Source organism: Rhinopithecus roxellana, chromosome 8 (genome assembly GCF_007565055.1).
Source record: "Rhinopithecus roxellana isolate Shanxi Qingling chromosome 8, ASM756505v1, whole genome shotgun sequence".
Classification (NCBI taxonomy): domain Eukaryota; kingdom Metazoa; phylum Chordata; class Mammalia; order Primates; family Cercopithecidae; genus Rhinopithecus; species Rhinopithecus roxellana.
In genome coordinates this window covers 91,223,817-91,241,538 of record NC_044556.1, presented here as the reverse complement: position 1 = coordinate 91,241,538, position 17,722 = coordinate 91,223,817, and positions in this window count along the sequence as shown.

Sequence of the window (17,722 nt, the reverse complement as noted above, 5' to 3'; positions counted from 1 at the left end):
GAGAGGAAGTGAAGCCGTGGGAGAAACTCCTCCCTTGGCAGCTTGCTTATGGCCCAAGACAGCAACCCAAATACCCCTGAGAGGGCAGTGATATACTGGGGTAGATGAGGATGGTCACATGGTGGAAAGATGTGCCTTTGTGTATCAACCTTTCATCTCTGCTGACCTCCTCAATTGGAAAAACAATACTCCATCTTACATTGAAAAGCATCAAGCTTTAATTGACTTGCTCCAAACTATTATGCAGACTCATAATCCTGCTTGGGATGATTGCCACCAGCTGCTCATGTACCTCTTTAATGCAGATGAAAGGCGAAGGGTGCTCCAGGTGGCAACTAAGTGGCTAGAGGAGCACATCCCAGTCGATTGCCAAAACCTCCAAGAATATATAAGAATTCAACTGCCAGGAACAGACCCCCAATGGGACCCGAACGAGGGACCAGACATGGAGAGGCTAAGATGGTACCATGAGGCATTAATAGAAGGTCTAAAGAAAGGGGCTGAAAAGGCTACAAATGTAATGGTCTCTGAGGTCATCCAAGGAAAAGAGGAGAGTCTAGTGCAATTCTATGAAAGGCTGTGAGGCTTACTGTATGTACACTCCTTTTGATCCAGATAGCCCTGAAAATCAGCACATGATTAACATGGCCTTAGTTAGTCAAAGTGTGGAAGATATCAGGAGAAAATTGCAGAAACAGGCTGGGTTTGTGAGTATGAATACCTCACAGTTACTGGAAATAGCCAATCAAGTGTTTGTGAATAGAGATGCAACAAGCTGCAGAGAAAGCCGTAAGGAAGGCTAATGCCAGGCTAGGCGAAACGCCAACTTACTTTCCGCAGCCATTAAGGGAATTCCCCTGAAAGGAGAGGGAAAAGGGGGTTCCGGGAGGAATACTCAGTCTAATCGCCCATGCTTGTAACATAACCAATGCGCCTATTGTAAGGAAATAGGGCACTGGAAAAGTAAGTGTCCCCAACTGAAGGAAAAGCAAGGTGGTTCAGAACAAAAGACCTCAGATAAAGATGACAGAGCTTTGTTCAGTCTGGCTGAAGGGTTATTGGACTGAAGGGGACCCGGCTGAAGTGCCCCCAAGGAGCCCGCATTCAGGATTACAGTTGGGGGCAAGGACATTAAGTTTTTGGTCGATACTGGTGCTGAACATTCAGTAGTGACCACCCCAGTTGCCACCGTATCCAAGAAAACCATTGATATAATCAGAGCAACAGGAGTTTCCACTAAGCAGGCTTTTTGTTTACCAAGGACCTGCTTGGTGGGGGGACATGAGATAGTTCACCAGTTCTTGTACATGTCTGACTGTCCCTTGCCCTTGCTGGGAAGAGATTTGCTTAGCAAGCTGAGAGTCACCATCTCCTTTACAAAACAGGGCTCTTTACAGCTAAAGTTACCAGGAACAGGAGTTATCATGGCCCTTACGGTCCCCCAGGAAGAAGAATGGAGACTTTTTCTAACCGAGCCAGGCCAAGAGATAAAACCAGCTCTAGCTAAGCGATGGCCCCGAGTATGGGCAGAGGATAATCCTCCGGGACTGGCGGTCAACCAAACCCCTGTACTCATAGAAGTTAAGCCCAGGGCCCAACCAATTAGACAAAAGCAGTATCCAGTTCCCAGAGAAACTCAAAGGAATCCAGGTTCATCTCAGGTGCTTGAAAGCCTATGGAATTATAGTTCCTTGCCAGTCTCCATGGAACACCCCCTTCCTGCCTGTCCCTAAGCCAGGGACCAAGGACTACAGATCAGTACAGGACTTGCTCTTGGTCAACCAAGCTACAGTGACTCTGCACCCAACAGTTCCTAACCCTTACACATTGTTAGGACTGCTGCCACCTGAGGACAGCTGGTTTACCTGTCTGGACTTAACAGATGCTTTCTTTAGCATCAAAATAGCTTCTGAGAACCAGAAGCTGTTTGCCTTTCAGTGGGAAGATCCAGAGTCAGGTGTCACTACTCAGTACACTTGGACCTGACTTCCCCAAGGGTTCAAGAACTCCCCTACTATCTTTGGGGAGGCCCTAGCTCAAGACCTGCAAAAGTTTCCTGCTAAAGACCTAGGCTGTGTCTTGTGCTTATGTATGTGGACGACCTTCTGCCGGGACACTCCATGGCAGTCGGGTACGCAAAAGGGACTGAAGCCCTGTTTTGGCACCTGGAGGACTGTGGGTATAAGGTGTCCAAGAAGAAAGCTCAGATCTGCAGACAGCAGGTACGCTACCTGGGATTCACTATTCAGAAAGGGGAGCACAGCCTGGGGTCCGAAAGAAAGCAGGTCATCTGCAACCTACCGGAACCTAAAAACAGAAGGCAAGTAAAGGAATTCCTAGGAGCTGTGGGGTTTTGCAGATTATGGATTCCAAACTTTGCAGTACTAGCCAAACCTTCATACTGGGTTACAAAGGGGGGTGACTGGGAGCCTTTTGAATGGGGTCCTCTACAACAGCAAGTCTTTTGTAAGTTAAAGGAAAAACTTATGTCGGCCCCAGACCTAGGACTACCAGATTTGACAAAGCCCTTTACACTCTATGTGTCAGAAAGATAACAAATGGCAGTTGGAGTTTTAACCCAGACTGTGGGACCCTGGCCAAGGCCAGTGGCCTATCTCTCAAAACAACTAGATGGGGTTTCCAAAGGCTGGCCCCCATCTCTAAGGGCCCTGGCAGCAACAGCCCTGTTAGCACAAGAAGCAGATGAACTAACCCTTGGGCAAAACCTGAATATAAAGGCCCCCTATGCTGTGGTAACTTTGATGAATACCGGAGGACATCATTGGCTAACAAATGCTAGATTAACCAAGTACCAAAGCTTGCTGTGTGAAAATCCCCATGTAACTATTGAAGTCTGTAACACCCTAAATCCTGCCACCCTGCTCCCAGTATCAGAGAGCCCTGTCGAGCATAACTGTGTAGAGGTATTGGACTCAGTCTGTTCTAGCAGACCTGACCTTCAGGACCAGCCATGGGCATCAGTAGACTGGGAGTTATACGTGGATGGGAGCAGCTTCATTAACGCACAAGGAGAAGGATGTGCAGGATATGCAGTGGTAACTTTGGATGTTGTCATTGAAGCCAAACCGTTGCCACAGGGCACTTCAGCCCAGAAAGCTGAGCTCTAACTCAGGCTCTAGAACTCAGTGAAGATAAAACTGTAAATATCTACAGACTGTAAACATTACAGTCTCACCTTCGCTGAGTTCTAGAGCTTGAGTTAAAGACTCAGCTTTAACTCAGGCTCTAGAACTCAGTGAAGGTGAGACTGTAAACATCTACACTGACTCTTGATATGCCTTTCTAACCCTCCAAGTGCTTGGAGCATTGTATAAGGAAAAGGGTCTGTTAAACTCTGGGGGGAAAGGACATAAAATATCAACAAGAAATTCTACAATTATTAGAGGCAGTGTGGAAACCTCAGAAGGTGGCAGTCATGCACTGCAGGGGACACCAGCAAGCCTCCACCTCAGTGACCTTAGGAAACTCTCGAGCTGATTCAGAAGCTCGAAAAGCAGCATCTACCCCTTACCAGGTATCGGTAGTAGCCCCCTTACTCCCTCAAACACCTGACCTGGTACCTACCTATTCTAAGGAAGAAAAAGGCTTCTTCCAAGCAGAAGGGGGGCAAGTAATAAAAGGAGGATGGATCAGACTGCCAGATGCTAGGGTAGCTGTGCTGTAGTTGCTAGGAGCCACAATCGTATTTGCCATGCATGAAACACTTATCTAGGTCAAGAGTCACTTGAAAAATTGTTAGACCGGTACTTCTATGTCTCACACTTGCCAGCCCTTGCCAAAGCAGTAGCACAACTGTGTGTTACTTGCCGACGGCACAATGTGAGGCAAGGCCCCACCATTCCACCTAGTATACAAGCTTATGGAGCGGCTCCTTTTGAGGATCTTCAGGTGGATTTCACAGAAATGTCGAAATGTGGAGGTCACAAGTATTTGCTGGTTCTTGTGTGTACGTACTCTGGGTGGGTGGAGGCTTATCCCACATGAACTGAAAAGGCCTATGAGGTAACCTGTGTGCTTATCTGAGGTCTTATTCCTAGCTTTGGACTGCCCTTATGAATCAGCTCAGATAACAGGCCGGCGTTTGTGGCTGACTTGGTACAGAAGACAGCAAAGGCATTAGGAATCACTTGGAAGCTATATGCTGCCTACCGACCTCAGAGTTCCGGAAAGGTGGAGTGAATGAATTGGACTATCAAAAATAGTTTAGGGAAAGTATGTCAGGAAACAGGATTAAAGTGGATACAGGTCCTTCCTATGGTATTGTTTAAAATTGGATGCACTCTTTCTAAGAAAACAGGATACTCCCCCTTAGGAAATAGTGTATCATAGGCCTCCTCCTATACTAGGGAGCTTCCAGGCACTTCCCGAGTTAGGTGAAGTTGAATTACAGCGACAGCTACAGGCTTTAGGAAAAATTACACAAACAATTCCAACTTAGATAAATGAGAGGTGTCCATCGGCTTATTCTCCCCAGTTCACCCTTTCTCTCCAGGTGATCATGTTTGGATCAAGGACTGGAATGTAGCCCCTTTGCAGCCATGGTAGAAAGGACCTCAGACCGTCATCCTGACCACCCCCATGGCTGTAAAGGTAGAAGGAATCCCAGCCTGGATCCACCACAGCCATGTGAGACCTGCAGCCGATGAAACCTAGGAGGCAAAACCGAGCCCGGACAACTCCTGCAAAGTGACTCTGAGGAGGACGGCAAACCCTGCTCCAGTCACACCTGGAAGCTGACTGGTCTATGCATGGCAGAAGCATGAGCAGAATCAATGTAGGACTCATTTTCCTTATAATTTGGACTTGTATAGTAAAAACTTCCACTGATTTTCCCTGCACGGAGGACTGCTCTCAGTGTATACATCAGGTTACCAAGGTAAGGCAACAAGTTAAAACAACCTTTCTGTTCTATAGTTACTATGAATGCCTAGGAACTTTAAAAGGAACATGTTTATATAATGACACTCAGTACAAGGTATGTAGCCCAGGAAACGACTGACCGGATGTGTGTTATGACCCTTCTGATCTTCCCATGTCCACAGTTTTTGAAATAAGATTAAGGACTGAAGACTGGTGAGGAATCATAAATGATACAAGTAAAGTATTAGCCAGAACAGAAAAAAAAGCGGTGCCCAAACTCATAATCTTGAAATTTGATTTCTATGCTGTCATTAATAGCAATAAGTTAGGAAGGGAATGTGGCTCTTTTAGTTGGGAAAAAGGCTGTATGACTGAAAATAAGTACGTTTGTCATGAATTAGGACTGTGTGGAAATGAATGTGGATACTGGTCTTGTGTCATTTAGGCCACTTGGATAAAAAGTGAAAAGGATCTAGTCCACCTTCAGAAAGGAAAAAATGGCCCTTCTTTACTATAGGACAATGTAACCCCTTAGAGCTAGTAATAACCAATCCCCTTCATCCTTGCTGGAAAAAAGGAGAGTGTGTGACCTTAGGAATCAATGGGGCTGGACTGGATCCTCGAGTAAATAGCTTGGTTCAAGGAGAAGTTTACAAACGCTCTCCTGAGCCAGTGTTTCAAACTTTCTATGATGGACTAAAAGTACCAATACCAGAAATTCCAGGAAAAACAAAAAAATTGTTTTTGCAATTAGCTGAGCATGTAGCACAGTCTCTCAATGTCACTTCATGTTATGTATGTGGAGGAACTATAATGGGAGATCAATGGCCATAGGAAGCCCAAGAATTGGTACCTACAGACCCAGTTCCTGATGAATTCCCAGCTCAAAAGAATCACCCTGATAATGTCTAGGTCCTAAAAGCCTCAATTATTGCACAATATTGCATAAGGAGAAGAATTCACTGACCCTGTAGGATGACTTAGTTGCCTGGGACAAAAACTGTATAGTGATACCACAAAAACAGTCACTTGGTGGAGTTCAAATCAAACAGAGAGGAATTCATTTAGCAAATTCCCAAAGTTGCAAACCGTGTGGGTCCACCCAGAGTCCCACCAGGACTGGACAGCCCCCACTGGATTATATTGGATATGTGGGCATAGAGCTTATGCCAAATTACCTGACCAGTGGGCAAGCAGTTGTGTTATTGGCACTATGAAACCATCTTTCTTCCTACTGCCCATAAAAACAGGTGAACTCCTAGGTTTCCCTGTTTATGTTTCCCACGAAAAGAGAAGCATAGCTATAGGAAATTGGAAAGGTGATGAATGGCCCCCTGAGAGAATCATACAGTATTATAGGCCTGCTACTTAGGCACAAGATGGCTCATGAGGATACTGGACCCTTATTTACATGATCAACCAAATCATATGGTTACAAGCTGTCTTAAAAATAATCACTAATGAAACCAGCAGAGCCTTGACTATTCTGGCCCAGCAAGAAACTCAGAGGAGAAATGCTATCTATCAAAATAGATTGGCTCTTGACTACTTGCTAGCAGCTGAAGGAGGGGTCTGTGGGAAATTTAACCTTACTAATTGCTGTCTACAAATAGATGATTGAGGGCAAGTAGTTGAAGACATAATTAGAGATATGATAAAACTGGCACATGTGCCCATGTAAATGTGGCATGGATTTGATCCTGGGGCCATGTTTGGAAAATGGTGCCTAGCGCTAGGAGGATTTAAAACTCTTATAATAGGAGTTATAATAATAATAGGAGTCTGCCTACTGCTCCCTTGTTTGTTACCCATACTTCTTCAAATGGTAAAAAGCTTCATCGCTACCTTAGTTCACCAAAATGCTTCAGTACAAGTATACTGTATGAATCACTATCGATCTGTCTTGCAAGAAGACATAGGTAGTAAAAATGAAAGTGAGAACTCCCACTAATAAAATGAGTGAGAGTCTCAAAAGAGGGGAATAAGGAAGGAGACCATCCCTCATATCATCTTATGCCCAATTTCTGCCTCCAAAGAAAGAAGAAGTAAAAACTAAAAGGCAGAAATGAAATCCACAGGCAGACAGCCCAGTGCCGCACCCTGGGCCTGGTAGTTAAAGATCGACCCCTGACCTATCTGGTTCTGTTATCTATAGATTACAGACATTGTATAGAAATGCACTGTGAAAATCCCTGTTCTGTTTTGTTCCTATCTAATTACCAGTGCATGCAGCCCCCAGTCATGTACCCCCATGTACCCCCTGCTTGCTCAATCACAACCCCCTCACATGCACCCCCTTAGAGTTGTGAGCCCTTAAAAGGGACAAGAACTGCTCACTCAGGGAGCTCAGCTCTTGAGACAGGAGTCTTGCTGATGCCCCTGGCCAAATAAATCCCTTCCTTCCTTAACTTGGTGTCTCAGGAGTTTTGGCTGTGGCTCGTCCTGCTACACAGGGAATAAGGGAGTTGAAGGGAGAGAGAGGCAGGGGAATGGCCAGTCCATGAAGCAGTCAGAACATGGACAACATTCATCACTTAGGTTTGTTGTTTTATATGAGAGTGATTTGTAGCACCCTCCACTCAGACAATTATAATAGTGACATCAAAAAGCACTCATCACATTGGCCGGACACGGTGGCTCATGCCTCTAACCCCAGCACTTTGGGAGGTCGAGGTGGGCAGATCACCTGAGGTCAGGGGTTCGAGACCAGCCTGGGCAACATGGTAAAACCCCATCTCTACATGCAAAAATTAGCTGAGCCTGGTGGCAGGTGCCCATAGTTCCAGCTACTTGGGGGGCTGAGGCAGGAGAATAGCTTGAACCCAGGAGGCAGAGGTTGCAGTGAGCCGAGATTGTGCCACTGCACTCCAGCTTGGGCTCAATCTCAAAAAAAAAAAAAAAAAAAAAAAAGAAAGAAAAGAAAAGAAAAAAAAAGAAAAGAAAACCGTACTGATCACAGATCATCATAATGGATATAATAACAGTAAAAAATTTTTTAAATATTGTGAGATGAAATGAGTACATGCTGTTAGAATATGGTGCTGATAGACTTCCCCACATGGTTGCTAAAAACCTTCCATTTGTGGAAAACTCAGTATCTGTCAATCCTAGTAAAGTGAAGCACAGTAAAACAAGGTTGCATTGCGTTGATTCCATTTGAAATTCAAAGTCTTTTTTTCTAATTATGTGAAGAATGCCCATGGTAGTTTGATGGGAATAGCATTGAATCTATAAATTACTCTGGGCAGTATGGCCATTTTTGTGATACTGATTCTTCCTATTCATGAGGATGGAATGTTTTTCCATTTGTTTGTGTCCTCTCTGATTTCCTTGAGCAGTGGTTTGTAGTTTTCCTTGAAGAGGTCTTTCATGTCCTTTGTTTGCTGTATTCCTAGGTATTTTATTCTCCTTGTAGTATTTGTGAATGGGAAATCATTCATGATTTGACTCTCTGCTTGTCTATTGTTGGCAATTGTGAATAGGATTTCATTCATGGTTTGGCTCTCTCCTTGTCTATTGTTGGCGTATAGGAATGCTTGTGAGTTTTGCACATTCATTTTGTATCCTGAGACCTTAAGTTGCTTATCAGCTTAAGAAGCTTTTGGGCTGAGATGATAGGGTTTTCTAAAAATAGGTTTTCTAAATACAGTCCATGAATAGACAATTCGACTTTCTCTCTTCCTATTTGAATACCCTTTATTTCTTTCTCTTGTCTGATTGCCCTGGCCAGAACTCCCAATACTGTGTTGAATGGGAGTAGTGAGAGAGGGCATCCGTGTCTTGTGCCAGTTTGAATGCTTCCAGCTTTTGCCCATTCAGTATGATATTGGCTGCGGGTTTGTCATAAATAGTTCTTATTATTTTGAGATATGTTCCATCAATATGTAGTTTATTGAGAGTTTTTAACATGAAGGGATGTTGAATTTTATTGAAGGCCTTTTCTGCATCTTTTGAGCTAATCATGTGGTTTTTGTCACTGGTTATGTTTATGTGATGGATTACATTTATTGATTTGCATGTGTTGAACCAGTCTTGCATCCCAGGGATGAACCCAACTTGATTGTGGTGGATAAGCTTTTTGATGTGCTGCTGTATTCAGTTTGCCAGGATTTTATTGAGGATTTTTGCATCGATGTTCATCAGGGATATTGGCCTGAAATTTTCTTTTTTTTGTTTCGTCTCTGCCAGGTTTTAGTATCAGGATGATGCTAGCCTCATAAAATGAGTTAGGGAAGAGTCCCTCTTTTTCAATTGTTTGAAACAGTTTCTGAAGGAACGTTACCGATTTTTTGTACCTGTGGTAGAATTCAGCTGTGAATCCATCTGGTCCTGGGCTTTTTTTGCTTGGTAGGCGATTTGTTACTGTCTCAATTTCAGAGCTTGCTATTGGTCTATTCAGGGATTCAACTTCTTCCTGGTTTAGTGTTGGGAGGGTGTATGTGTTCAGGAATTTACCAATTTCTTCCAGATTTTCTAGTTGATTTGTATAGAAGTGTTTATAGTATTCTCTGATGGTGGTTTGTATTTCTGTGGGATCAGTGTGATATCCCCTTTATCTTTTTTTATTGTGTCTATTTGATTCTTCTCTCTTTTCTTCTATGTTAGTTTAACTAATGGTCTATCTATTTTGTTAATCTTTTCAAAAAACCAGCTCCTGGATTCATTGATTTTTTTGAAGGGTTTTTCATGTCTCTCTCTCCTTCAGTTGTACTCTGATCTTAGTTATTTCTTGTCTTCTGCTAGCTTTTGAGTTTGTTTGCTCTTGCTTCTCTAGTTCTTTTAAGTGGGATGTTAGGGTGTTGATTTGAGATCTTTCTAGCTTTCTGATGTGGGCATTTAGGGCTATAAATTTCCCTCTTAACACTGCTTTAGCTGTGTCCCAGAGATTCTGGTATGTTGTCTCTTTGTTCTCATTGGTTTCAAATATCTTCTTGATTTCTGCCCTGATTTCATTATTTGTCCAGGAATCTTTCTGGAGCAGGTTGTTCAATTTCCATGTAGTTGTGTGGTTTTGAGTTTCTTAATCCTAAGTTCTAATTTGATTACACTGTGGTCTGACACACTGTTGTAATTTCAGTTCTCTTGCATTTGCTGAGGAGTATTTTACTTCTAATTATGTGGCCAATTTTAGAGTAAGTGCCGTGTGACACTGAGAATAATATATATTCTGTTGTTTTGGGGTAGGAAGTTCTGTAGATATCTATTTGGTCCACTTTATCCAGAGTTGAGTTCAAGTCCTGAATATCCTTTTCTTTTCCTTTTTTCTTTTTTTGAGACAGAGTCTCACTCTGTTGCCCAGGCTGGAGTGCAGTGGCACAACCTCGGCCCACTGAAGCCTCCATTTCCCAGGTTAAAGTGATTTTCCTGCCTCAGCCTCCTGAGTAGCTGGGATTACAGGCACCCACCACCTGCCTGCTAATTGTTGTATTTTTAGTAGAGACAGTGTTTCACCATGTTGGTCAAGCTGGTCTCGAGCTCCTGACCTCATGATCTGCCTGCCTCAGCCTCCCAAAATGCTGGGATTACAGGCATAAGCCACTGCACCTGGCCATATCCTTTTAATTTTGTCTCATTGATCTGTCTAATAGTGACAGTAGGATGTTAAAGTCTCCCAGTATTATTGTATGAGAGTCTAAATCTCTTTGTAGGTCTGTAAGAACTCATTTTATGAATCTGGGTACTCCCATATTGGTTACATGTATATTTAGGATAGTTAGCTTTTCTTTCTTTTTTTTTTTTTTTTTTATTATACTTTAAGTTCTAGGGTACATGTGCACAACGTGCAGGTTTGTTACATATGTATACTTACGCCATGTTGGTGTGCTGCACCCATCAACTCGTCAGCACCCATCAATTCATCATTTATATCATGTATAACTCCCCACTGCAATCTCTCCCTCCTCCTCCCTCCCCATGATAGGCCCCAGTGTGTGATGTTCCCCTTCCCGAGTCCAAGTGATCTCATTGTTCAGTTCCCACCTATGAGTGAGAACATGTGGTGTTTGGTTTTCTGTTCTTGTGATAGTTTGCTAAGAATGATGGTTTCCAGCTGCATCCATGTCCCTACAAAGGATGCAAACTCATCCTTTTTTATGGCTGCATAGTATTCCATGGTGTATATGTGCCACATTTTCTTAATCCAGTCTGTCACAGATGGACATTTGGGTTGATTCCAAGTCTTTGCTATTGTGAATAGTGCCACAATAAACATACGTGTGCATGTGTCTTTGTAGTAGAATAATTTATAATCCTTTGGGTATATACCCAGTAGTGGGATGGCTGGGTCATATGGTACATCTAGTTCTAGATCCTTGAGGAATTGCCATACTGTTTTCCATAATGGTTGAACTAGTTTACAATCCCACCAACAGTGTAAAAGTGTTCCTAATTCTCCACATCCTCTCCAACACCTGTTGTTTCCTGACTTCTTAATGATTGCCATTCTAACTGGTGTGAGATGGTATGTCATTGTGGTTTTGATTTGCATTTCTCTGATGGCGAGTGTTGATGAGCATTTTTTCATGTGTCTGTTGGCTGTATGAATATCTTCTTTTGAGAAATGTCTGTTCACATCCTTTCCCCACTTTTTGATGGGGTTGTTTGTTTTTTTCTTGTATATTTGTTTGAGTTCTTTGTAGATTCTGGATATTAGCCCTTTGTCAGATGAGTAGATTGCAAAAATTTTCTCCCATTCTGTAGGTTGCCTGTTCACTCTGATGGTAGTTTCTTTTGCTGTGCAAAAGCTCTTTAGTTTAATTAGATCCCATTTGTCAATTTTGGCTTTTGCTGCCATTGCTTTTGGTGTTTTAGACATGAAGTCCTTGCCCATGCCTATGTCCTGAATGGTACTACCTAGATTTTCTTCTAGGGTTTTGATGGTATTAGGTCTAACATTTAAGTCTCTAATCCATCTTGAATTAATCTTTGTATAAGGGGTAAGGAAAGGATCCAGTTTCAGCTTTCTACTTATGGCTAGCCAATTTTCCCAGCACCATTTATTAAAGAGGGAATCCTTTCCCCATTTCTTGTTTCTCTCAGGTTTGTCAAAGATCAGATGGCTGTAGATGTGCGGTATTATTTCTGAGGACTCTGTTCTGTTCCATTGGTCTATATCTCTGTTTTGGTACCAGTACCATGCTGTTTTGGTTACTGTAGCCTTGTAGTATCGTTTGAAGTCAGGTAGCGTGACGCCTCCAGCTTTGTCCTTTTGACTTAGGATTGTCTTGGCAATGCGGGCTCTTTTTTGGTTCCATATGAACTTTAAAGCCGTTTTTTCCAATTCTGTGAAGAAACTCATTGGTAGCTTGATGGGGATGGCATTGAATCTATAAATAACCTTGGACAGTATGGCCATTTTCACAATATTGATTCTTCCTATCCATGAGCATGGTATGTTCTTCCATTTGTTAGTTTCCTCTTTTATTTCACTGAGCAGTGATTTGTAGTTCTCCTTGAAGAGGTCCTTTACATCCCCTGTAAGCTGGATTCCTAGGTATTTTATTCTCTTTGAAGCAATTGTGAATGGAAGTTCATTCCTGATTTGGCTCTCTGCTTGTCTGTTACTGGTGTATAAGAATGCTTGTGATTTTTGCACATTAATTTTGTATCCTGAGACTTTGCTGAAGTTGCTTATCAGCTTAAGTAGATTTTGGGCTGAGACAATGGGGTTTTCTAGATATACAATCATGTCATCTGCAAACAGGGACAATTTGACTTCTTCTTTTCCTAACTGGATACCCTTGATTTCTTTCTCTTGCCTGATTGCCCTAGCCAGAACTTCCAACACTATGTTGAGTAGGAGTGGTGAGAGAGGGCATCCCTGTCTTGTGCCAGTTTTCAAAGGGAATTTTTCCAGTTTTTGCCCATTCAGTATGATATTAGCTGTGGGTTCGTCATAAATAGCTCTTATTATTTTGAGGTACATTCCATCAATACCGAATTTATTGAGCGTTTTTAGCATGAAGGGCTGTTGAATTTTGTCAAAAGCCTTTTCTGCATCTATTGAGATAATCCTGTGGTTCTTGTCTTTGGTTCTGTTTATATGTTGGATTACGTTTATTGATTTGCGAATGTTGAACCAGCCTTGCATCCCAGGGATGAAGCCCACTTGATCATGGTGGACAAGCTTTTTGATGTGCTGCTGAATCCGGTTTGCCAGTATTTTATTGAGGATTTTTGCATCGATGTTCATCAGGGCTATTGGTCTAAAATTCTCTTTTTTTGTTGTGTCTCTGCCAGGCTTTGGTATCAGGATGATGTTGGCCTCATAAAATGAGTTAGGGAGGATTCCCTCTTTTTCAATTGATTGGAATAGTTTCAGAAGGAATGGTACCAGCTCCTCCTTGTACCTCTGGTAGAATTCAGCTGTGAATCCATCTGGTTGTGGACTTTTTTTGGTGGGTAGGCTATTAATTGTTGCCTCAATTTCAGAGCCTGCTATTGGTCTATTCAGGGATTCAACTTCTTCGTGGTTTAGCCTTGGGAGAGTGTAAGTGTCCAGAAAATTAACCATTTCTTCTAGATTTTCTAGTTGATTTGCATAGAGGCGTTTATAGTATTCTCTGATGGTTGTTTGTATTTCTGTGGGGTCAGTGGTGATATCCCCTTTATCATTTTTTATTGCATCTATTTGATTCCTCTCTCTTTTCTTCTTTATTAGCCTTGCTAGCGGTCTGTCAATTTTGTTGATCTTTGCAAAAAACCAACTCCTGGATTCATTGATTTTTTGGAGGGTTTTTTGTGTCTCTATCTCCTTCAGTTCTGCTCTGATCTTAGTTATTTCTTGCCTTCTGCTAGCTTTTGAATGTGTTTGCTCTTGCCTCTCTAGTTCTTTTAATTGTGATGTTAGATTGTCAATTTTAGATCTTTCCTGCTTTCTCTTGTGGGCATTTAGTGCTATAAATTTCCCTCTACACACTGCTTTAAATGTGTCCCAGAGATTCTGGTATGTTGTATCTTTCTTCTCATTGGTTTCAAAGAACATCTTTATTTCCGCTTTCATTTTGTTATGTACCCAGTAGTCATTCAGGAGCAGGTTGTTCAGTTTCCATGTAGTTGAGCGGTTTTGATTGAGTTTCTTAGTCCTGAGTTCTAGTTTGATTGCACTGTGGTCTGAGACACAGTTTGTTATAATCTCTGTTCTTGTACATTTGCTGAGGAGTGCTTTACTTCCAATTATGTGGTCAATTTTGGAATAAGTGCGATGTGATGCTGAGAAGAATGTATATTCTGTTGATTTGGGGTGGAGAGTTCTATAGATGTCTATTAGGTCCGCTTGGTGCAGAGATGAGTTCAATTCCTGGATATCCTTGTGAACTTTCTGTCTCGTTGATCTGTCTAATGTTGACAGTGGAGTGTTGAAGTCTCCCATTATTATTGTATGGGAGTCTAAGTGTCTTTGTAAGTCTCTAAGGACTTGCTTTATGAATCTGGGTGCTCCTGTATTGGGTGCATATATATTTAGGATAGTTAGCTCTTCCTGTTGAATTGATCCCTTTACCATTATGTAATGGCCTTCTTTGTCTCTTTTGATCTTTGATGGTTTAAAGTTTGTTTTATCAGAGACTAGGATTGCAACCCCTGCTTTTTTTTGTTCTCCATTTGCTTGGTAGATCTTCCTCCATCCCTTTATTTTGAGCCTATGTATGTCTCTGCATGTGAGATGGGTCTCCTGAATACAGCAGACTGATGGGTCTTGACTCTTTATCCAGTTTGCCAGTCTGTGTCTTTTAATTGGAGCATTTAGTCCATTTACATTTAAGGTTAATATTGTTATGTGTGAACTTGATCCTGCCATGATGATATTAACTGGTTATTTTGCTCGTTAGTTGATGCAGTTTCTTCCTAGCCTCGATGGTCTTTACATTTTGGCATGTTTTTGCAATGGCTGGTACTGGTTGTTCCTTTCCATGTTTAGGGCTTCCTTCAGGGTCTCTTGTAAGGCAGGCCTGGTGGTGACAAAATCTCTAAGCATTTGCTTATCTGTAAAGGATTTTATTTCTCCTTCACTTATGAAACTTAGTTTGGCTGGATATGAAATTCTGGGTTGAAAATTCTTTTCTTTAGGAACGTTGAATATTGGCCCCCACTCTCTTCTGGCTTGTAGAGTTTCTGCCGAGAGATCTGCTGTTAGTCTGATGGGCTTCCCTTTGTGGGTAACCCGACCTTTCTCTCTGGCTACCCTTAAGATTTTTTCCTTCATTTCAACTTTGGTGAATCTGGCAATTATGTGTCTTGGAGTTGCTCTTCTCGAGGAGTATCTTTGTGGCGTTCTCTGTATTTCCTGAATTTGAATGTTGGCTTGCCCTACTAGGTTGTGGAAGTTCTCCTGGATGATATCCTGAAGAGTGTTTTCCAACTTGGTTCCATTTTCCCCCTCACTTTCAGGCACCCCAATCAGACGTAGATTTGGTCTTTTTACGTCATCCCATACTTCTTGCAGTCTTTGTTCATTTCTTTTTCTTCTTTTTTCTTTTGGTTTCTCTTCTCGCTTCATTTCATTCATTTATCTTCAATCGCTGATACTATTTCTTCCAGTTGATTGAGTCGGTTACTGAAGCTTGTGCATTTGTCACGTATTTCTCGTGTCATGGTTTTCATCTCTGTCATTTCGTTTATGATCTTCTCTGCATTAATTAGTCTAGCTGTCAATTCTTCCACTCTTTTTTCTAGATTTTTAGTTTCTTTGCGCTGGGTACGTAATTCCTCCTTTAGCTCTGAGAAGTTTGATGGACTGAAGCCTTCTTCTCTCATCTCGTCCAAGTCATTCTCTTACCAGCTTTGATCCGTTGCTGGCGATGGGCTGTGCTCCTTCGCAGGGGGAGACGCGCTCTTATTTTTTGAATTTCCAGCTTTTCTGCCCTGCTTCTTCCCCATCTTTGTGGTTTTATCTGTCTCTGGTCTTTGATGATGGTGACGTACTGATGGGGTTTTGGTATAGGTGTCCTTCCTGTTTGATAGTTTTCCTTCTGACAGTCAGAAGGACTGTCTGTTGGTCTGTTGGAGATTGCTTGAGGTCCACTCCAGACCCTGTTTGCCTGGGTATCAGCAGCAGAGGTTGCCGAAGATAGAATATTGCTGAACAGCGAGTGTACCTGTCTGATTCTTCCTTTGGAAGTTTCCTCTCAGGGGTGTACTCCACCCTGTGAGGTGTGGGGTGTCAGACTGCCCCTAGTGGGGGATGTCTCCCAGCTAAGTTACTCAGGGGTCAGGGACTCACCTGAGCAGGCTGTCCATTCTCAGATCTCAACCTCCGCGTTGGGAGATCCACGGCTCTCCCCAAAGCTGTCAGACAGAGTTGTTCGCGTCTGCACTGGCCCCCGCTGCTTCCCCTGTTGGTCTTCAGCTGTGCGCTGTCCCCAGAGGTGGAGTCTACAGAGACAGGCAGGCTTCCTTGAGCTGCTGTGAGCTCCACCCAGTTCGAGCTTCCCAGTGGCTTTGTTTACCTACTTAAACCTCAGCAATGGCGGGCGCCCCTCCCCCAGCCTTGCTGCTGCCTTGCGGATAGATCGCCGCAGACTGCTGTGTTAGCAGTGAGGGAGGCTCCGTGGGCGTGGGACCCTCCCGGCCAGGTGTGGGATATATTCTCCTGGTGTGCCTGTTTGCTTAAAGCGCCGTATTGGGGTGGGAGTTACCCGATTTTCCAGGTGTTGTGTGTCTCAGTTCCCCTGGCTAGGAAAAGGGATTCCCTTCCCCCTTGCGCTTCCAGGTGAGGCGATGCCTCGCCCTGCTTCAGCTCTCGCTGGTCAGGCTGCAGCAGCTGACCAGCACCAATTGTCTGGCACTCCCTAGTGAGATGACCCCAGTACCTCAGTTGAAAATGCAGAAATCACCGGTCTTCTGTGTCGCTCGCACTGGGAGTTGGAGACTGGAGCTGTTCCTATTCGGCCATCTTGCTCCGCCCCCTAGTTAGCTTTTCTTCTTGTTGAATTTATCTCTTTGCCATTATATAATGTCCTTCTTTGTCTTTTTTGGTCTTTGTTAGTTTAAAGTCTGTTTTGTCAGAGACTGGGATTGCAACCCCTGCTTTTTTCTGCTTTCCATTTGCTTTGTAAATTTTCCTCCATCCCTTTATTTTGAACCTATGTGTGTCTTTGCACATGAGCTGGGTCTCTTGAATACAGCACACTGATGGGTCTTGACTCTATCCAATTTGCCAGTTTTTATCTTTTAATTGGGGCATTTAGTCTATTTACATTTAGGGTTAATGTTGTTATGTGTGAATTTGATCCTATCATCATGATGCTAGCTGGTTATATATTTTTTCACACTAGTTGATGTTGTTTCTTCATAGTGTCATTGGTCTTTACATTTTTGTGTGTTTTGCCATGGCTGATACCGGTTTTTCTTTTCCATATTAAGTGTTTCCTTTAGGAGCTCTTGCAAGGCATGCCTGGTGGTGAGGAAGTCCCTCAGCATTTGCTTATCTGAAAAGGATTATATTTCTCCTTCCCTTATTAAGCATAGTTTGGCTGGACATGAAATTCTTGGTTGAAAAAAGTCTTTTCGTTAAGAATGTTGAATATTGGCCTTCACTCTCTTCTGGCTTGTAAGGGTTTCTGCTGAGGGATCCCCTGTTAGTCTGATGGGCTTCCCTTTGTAGGTAACCTGAACTTTCTCTCTGGCTGCCCGTAACACTTTTTCCTTCATTTCGACCTTGGAGAATCTAATGATTATGTGTCTTGGGGTTGATCTTCTTGTGGAGTATCTTAGTGGAGTTCTCTGTAATTCCTAAATTTGAATGTTGGCCTGTTTTGTTCGGTTGGGGAAGTTCTCCTGGATAATATCCTGAAGTGTGTTTTCCAACTAGGTTCTATTATCCTTGTCTTTTTCAGGTACTCCA